At 38.0% G+C, this 6,199-nt stretch overlaps 1 pseudogene; it reads left to right on the top strand.

The window, feature by feature from the left end:
* The first annotated feature begins 846 nt into the window (after positions 1-846).
* Positions 847-1,172, top strand: LOC115522918 (annotated as a pseudogene).
* The last annotated feature ends 5,027 nt before the right edge of the window (positions 1,173-6,199 follow it).

The following is a 6,199-nucleotide window of genomic DNA, read 5'->3' as shown; positions in this document are numbered from 1 at the left end:
CTTCATGCAAAAGGCTTCTTTAGCACCTGAGTAATTAATGGGGTGCCTGGGTGGCTCAGTCAGTTAAGCGTTTGACTCTTGATTTCAGCTCAGGTCAGGATGTCATAACTCGCGAGACAGAGCCCCACGTCGGGCTCCGTGCGGACAGTGCACAGCCTGCTTGGGAGTCTCTCTTTCCCTCTCTCTCTGCCCCTCCCCTGCTTGCTCACTCTCTTTCTCTCTTTCTCTCAAAATACATAAATAAACTTAAAAAAATAAAAATAAAAATAATAAAATAAAATTTAAGTTATTAAGAGCAAAAATGAAAGTCATCTGATCATAGTGTTAAATTTGGATAACTCATAATAAATATTGAGCTGCTTTTCTCAGCCCTTAGATACACTTTATAAACAGTACATTTTATTATGCAATTAATGGAGCTAAATATTTTTTCAACGTACGTTATTACTGAGTAGTCGCATAAATGTAGAGTAATAGAGAATCCTAAGAATAACTTCGAAATATACGTTATTTTCCTGACTTTACCTCACCATGGTCACGAGACCACTTTTTTGGATCTAACAGCCTGACGCTTTCTAGTTTCTGGCCAGGCAAATTAAACGTGAGGAATAATAACACAGATAAAAAGCTGCTTTCAGAAACACAGTTTTGTTCATTACAACTGACATTTTTCATACCAATTATTTGAATTATTTAGCATTTCCCATTCTGCCCACCCCCAGAAGGGTCTTATATTTATTTTTAACAAAAGAGATCTTATCCTTTCTCACTCCCATCCATCTTGGCAACTGCTCTTGCTTGGGACCATCCCGCGCCTAAGGCAGGAAGAGGGTGGCCACAAAGACGATGAAAAAGTCACTGGAGTGAATCAACTCTAGGCTCCAACTCACTGTGAAAAGTGGAACGTACGCACTGGGGTATAAGCAGACTGGAAATGATCACACATGGCAAGCAAAACTAGTCATCCTCCCCAACAACTGCCTGCCTTGAGGAAATCCGAAAAGGGATACTGTGCCATGTTGGCCAAAACGGGCGTCCGTCACTACAGTGGCAATACTATTGAACGGGGTGCAGCGTGTGGGAGATACTGCATAGTGTTGCACAGCAGCCGTCATGATCCAGGTGATTCTGATGTCATTAGAAGCATGCGAGAACACACCGGTGAAAAGTAAACCGTGCAAAAGTTTTCCTTAATAAAACCCGCTGGAGCGCGTTAAAAAAAAAAAAATAATAATAATAATAATTAATTAATTAAATAAAAGGGATCTTAAAAATTAAAAAAAACAAAATAAACTAAAAGTTCGATTGAATTGGATTTAAAATTAAAGTCAGAAAATAGAACAAAGCATTAAATAGTAATTGCCTATGTAATTGACCAGATCGTGGAAGATAGTTTTTATTTGAATGAATCTATGGTCCACAAATGAGGGTCAATTTGAAAATGGAATTCTAGAGTTTTTCTTTTTTTTAACTTTCTAAACCACATAATTGGCTATCTGAAAATTCTATAGAAGAAGCATAATATGTCAGTGTTTTAAGTAATTCCTAGAGGAAGCAACAAAGACATTTTAATACTTGCAGAGCAAAGGCATCAAAATGACTTATGTGAGTTAATTATATTTTATATTTCTTACCTTCCCCCTCACATAATTTACCAGGGTGTCAGAATCTATTTATTTTATTAAATAAACATTAACATGAGTGCTTAGTGGACTAGCATTTCTGTTCTTGCGCCATAATGAAACTGAATGAATGTTCTAGCAACGCTGATTCAAATTGTGATGGTGAAAGCATATAGCATTAATAGATCTTTCAAGGTTTTCAAAGTTTGCTTTTTCCTAAATCTGGAACTGTTGGAGAAAGGGACAAACTCAAGCCATTTCGATCAAGTAGAAGGTATACATTCTCCTCTCCAATGCAAAAGAGGAACCAGGAAAACAAAGCAGCCTGTTACCATTTTCAAGACAGACCTGAGACAAAATTGGAATGTACAGATGAATGAAGTTGGGTCTTTAGTCCACTCCTTTCAAACCTAGTTTGTGGACTTCTAAATGGCAAATTTCTGGTCTTGCACAGTAGAAGATTTTCAATCTTTAATAAAGGCCACTATTTTAATGAATCTTGGGAATCCAGCCAACCTCCCTCTACTTAATAATAACAATAACAAAAATACTAATAACAAACACATATATTACTATGGGCAATTTAATCTTCAAACCACCCCAATAAACCAGGCATTATTATCTCACGTTACAGATGAGGAAATAGAGGCACAGAGACAATAAGTAACAGTGCTAACAGCTAGGTAGGATGGAACTGGTATTTAAACTAGTCTGGCTCCAGATTTCATGTCCATAATAATAACATAATATTCCTCTCACTTTCAGGGCACATGGGTGGCTCAGTCAGTTAAATGTTTGACTCTTGATTTCAGCTCAGGTCATGATCTCATAATTCATGAGATTGAGCCCTATGTCGGGCTCTGTGCTGACAGCTCAGAGCCTGGAGTGTGCTTCAGATCCTGGGTCTCCCACTCTCTCCACCCTTCCCCCACTCTCTCTGTGTCACTCAAAAAGTAAATATTAAAAAAAAATTCCTCTCATTTTCTCTGTACTCTTAAATTTTAACATCAATCTAATATGAATTTTATAAATTTTTTTAACATTTATTCATCTTTGAGAGACAGAGAGAGACAGAGCGTGAGTGGGGGAGGAGCAGAGAGAGAGGGAGACACAGAATCTGAAGCAGGCTCCAGGCTCTGAGCTGTCAGCACAGAGCCCGACGCGGGACCCCAACTCACTGGCTGCGAGATCATGACCTGAGCCGAAGTCGGACGCTTAACCGACTGAGCCACCCAGGCACCCCTCTAGTATGAATTTTAGACTATAGTAAATGTAATGGGCTGGATGGTGTCCCCCCACACTCCAAAAATACGTGCCTACATCTTAATCCTGTAAACTACAGATGTTACTTTACTTGGAAAAAGAGATTTTTTTTTGCACGTGATTAAGTTAAACAACTTGAGATGAGAAATCATTTGGATTATCTAGGTGGACCCTAATTTTTTTTTAAGAGAGAGAATGAGGGAGGGAAGGAAGGAGGGAGGAGGGGCAGAGGGAGAGAGAGAGAGAGAGAGAGAGAGAGAGAGAGAGAGAGAAAGAGAATCTTAAGCAGGGTCCACATCCATCACAGAGCCTGACACTGGGCTCAATCTCAAGACTGAGATCATGACTGGAGCCAAAACCAAGAGTTGGACACTTAACTGACTAAGCCACCCAGGCACCTCAGATGGGCCCTAAATTTAATGGCAAAGGCCATTGAAAGAGACAGACGCACAGCAAAAAGACACACAGAAGGGAAAGCAATGTTAAGAAGGAGACAGAAATGGAGTAATGTGGTCACAAGCCAAGAAAGCCAAAGAATGCTGACAGCCACCAGAAATTAGAAGAGGTAAGGAATGGATTCTCTTCTAGAGCCCCCAGAGGAAGCATGACCTTGCCAGATTTTGAACTCTGGCCTCCAGAACTGTGAGAGAAGAAATTTCTGTTATTTTCAGCTACCAAGTCTGTAGTAATTTGTTACAGCAGCCTCAGGAAACTAGTACAGTAAACGATGTGTTGGTTTTGGATGACTACACTGGAAACACATTTTGAGGAACTATTAAGAGTGGTATAGCTCAGACAGACTTGTGAGAGATGATTCTTGAATATTCAAGAATTTTGCAAATTTGTTGTTAAATTGCTACCAATCAGGCATCCCCTTACCCCCTCAGAATCACTTGCCTATTTCCCCACTACCTCTACTTGCTATATGACTGTAGCTGGATGTTCTCTCTTGGCCTAGGTCTCATCTTTTCACAGCCCTCACTCATTGAGTCTAGTAGAGCTCTGGATTCTGGCAATAGGCAATGTTTTCCTCTCCTCAGGAGAGGCATCTTATGCCCTTTAGCAAGTTTTGATTATTACTGTTAGTGTGTATAGGGAGAAGAAGTGTGGAGAAAGCAGGATAAGAATATGAAGTGTTGCTAAACAGCAAAACAGGGGTTTCTATAATAGACCTGTTAGAAACGCTAGTTAAGTATCGACACATTCAACACCTCCCCCCACCTTCTCTCTACCTGCCTCAGACACACATATACTTCTATTCTAAAATTCAGCTTGTATTTCATAGGATAATTCCTGACATCAGATATTCTTGAGTCAAAAGATGTTTCAAATCAAAAACTGGAATATTGTAACTTCCCAAAACCCATAGACATGCCTCTACTGTCTGAATATCTGTTGATTTACCCTGTATTTTTTCCTTCTATCCCAAAAGTTTTACCTAATTCCTAACTACAGGAAACCTCCCGCTGTGTATTGAATTGTGCTTGCCCAAAATTTATATGTTGAAGCCCTAAACCCTAGTTTCTCAGAATGTGACCTTATTTGGGGACAGGGTCTTTACGGACCCTAAGTATCAAGTCAAAATGATGTCATTAAAGGAGCACCTGGGTGGCTCATTTGGTTGAGTGTCAGACTTTGGCTCAGGTCATGACTTTGGCTCAGGTCATGATCTCACGGTTCATGAGTTCAGGCCCCACATCAGGCTCTGTGCTGACAACTCAGAGCCTGGAGCCTGCTTTGGATTCTGTGTCTTCCTCTCTCTCTGCCCCTCCCCTACTCGCATTCTGTCTCTCTCTGTCTCTCAAAATGAATAAAATTAAAAAAAAATTTTTAATTGTTAATATGTGTCCTAATTTAATATGGCTGCTACCCTTCTAAGAAGGGGACATTTAGAAACAATTATATAAGGAGGAAGATGATGTGAAGACATGGCAGGAGATGGCCATCTGTGAGACAAAGAGAGATGGAGGAACATATCTTCCCTTCCCAGTCCTTAGAAAGAGCCAAACTTGCTGATATCCTGAGTTCACATTAAGCCTCCAGAACCACGGGACAATGAATTTTGTTATATAAGCCAAACAGTTTGTGCTATTTTATTCAGCATCACTGGCAATCCCATTCAATCATGCATAATCTGAATAGAAAAATTGGACAAAGACAGAACCAAGAAAAATTATCTAGACTTACCCCACTTATGAGTATATAAAAGTGTCAGAATATACTATAAATAAAAACCCTTTATTTGACAAATACAAGGATAGTTCAATGTTAGGAAATCTGTTGATATAACTAACTACAGTATATTAAAGGAGAAAAAAATAATCCCAGTGGACACTAATGACATACATGATAAGCTTCAATAAGCAATCTGGAAAAAAACCTAGAAAAATATAAAGTATTACTGTTAAGTAATTTATAAATAAATTGATGAGTAAGTAATACTTTTAGATATCAACAGCAAATTTTAACTTAATGGTGAAATAGAAAAAATAATCCCATTAAAATCAAGAGCAATGTAAGAACAACTGTTAACAATCAGCAATATTCTGAAAGTCTTAGCCAATATAATTAGTAATTAAAACAAATGAAGCATAGTGTACAGAGAAGAAAAATTACCACTATTTTAGTAGTAGTGAAACAGTAAAAACCAAAGAAATATACTGAGCCAATCAAATGGAACATTCAGTGATAAATAATAGATGATAGATGGTTTGTAAGATAGATAATAGATGATATTTAATATCTATGATATATAAAGAGCCCCTAGACTTCAATAAGAAAGACAAACCATTGAATCGCAAAACACATAAAGAACAAGCAAGCCTCTTCTCCCCAACCAAGTCAACATAAAATTCCAATAAATGTGTGCAAAGTTTCTCAGCCACCATTAGTGGCCATTATTAGTAAAAGGCAAATAAAAACAAGCTGCCACTTTTTTCTCATCATATTAACAAAATATAAAAAAGATTAACAATATGAAGCATTGGTGAGAAAGTGGAAGCAATATTTAAATACATTTTGAGGGAATAAAATTTGGTATCTGACCAAATAGAACGATAACATCAGAAAGCATGGTAATTTACAAGAGAACCAATCATTTAAACAGGTTTTACCAAGACTCTCCAAAGCAATATAAAGATAAATTCAAGAAAAAATTTAGTATTGTATTCCAACCAGGGTTGCTTTAAAACATTTCTGAAGAACCAGAACAGGCAGAACATGAAACCTGGAAAAGAGTTGGCCTCAGTAGATCCCACTGCCAAAGTGGTATCTCCTCCACAATGGAAGAAAGTAATTTATAAAAAGGAGTTATC

The sequence above is a fragment of the Lynx canadensis genome, chromosome C2 (genome assembly GCF_007474595.2).
Source record: "Lynx canadensis isolate LIC74 chromosome C2, mLynCan4.pri.v2, whole genome shotgun sequence".
NCBI lineage: Eukaryota > Metazoa > Chordata > Mammalia > Carnivora > Felidae > Lynx > Lynx canadensis.
Note: the sequence above shows the minus strand (reverse complement) of the source record. Positions and strands in the feature narration are given on the sequence as shown.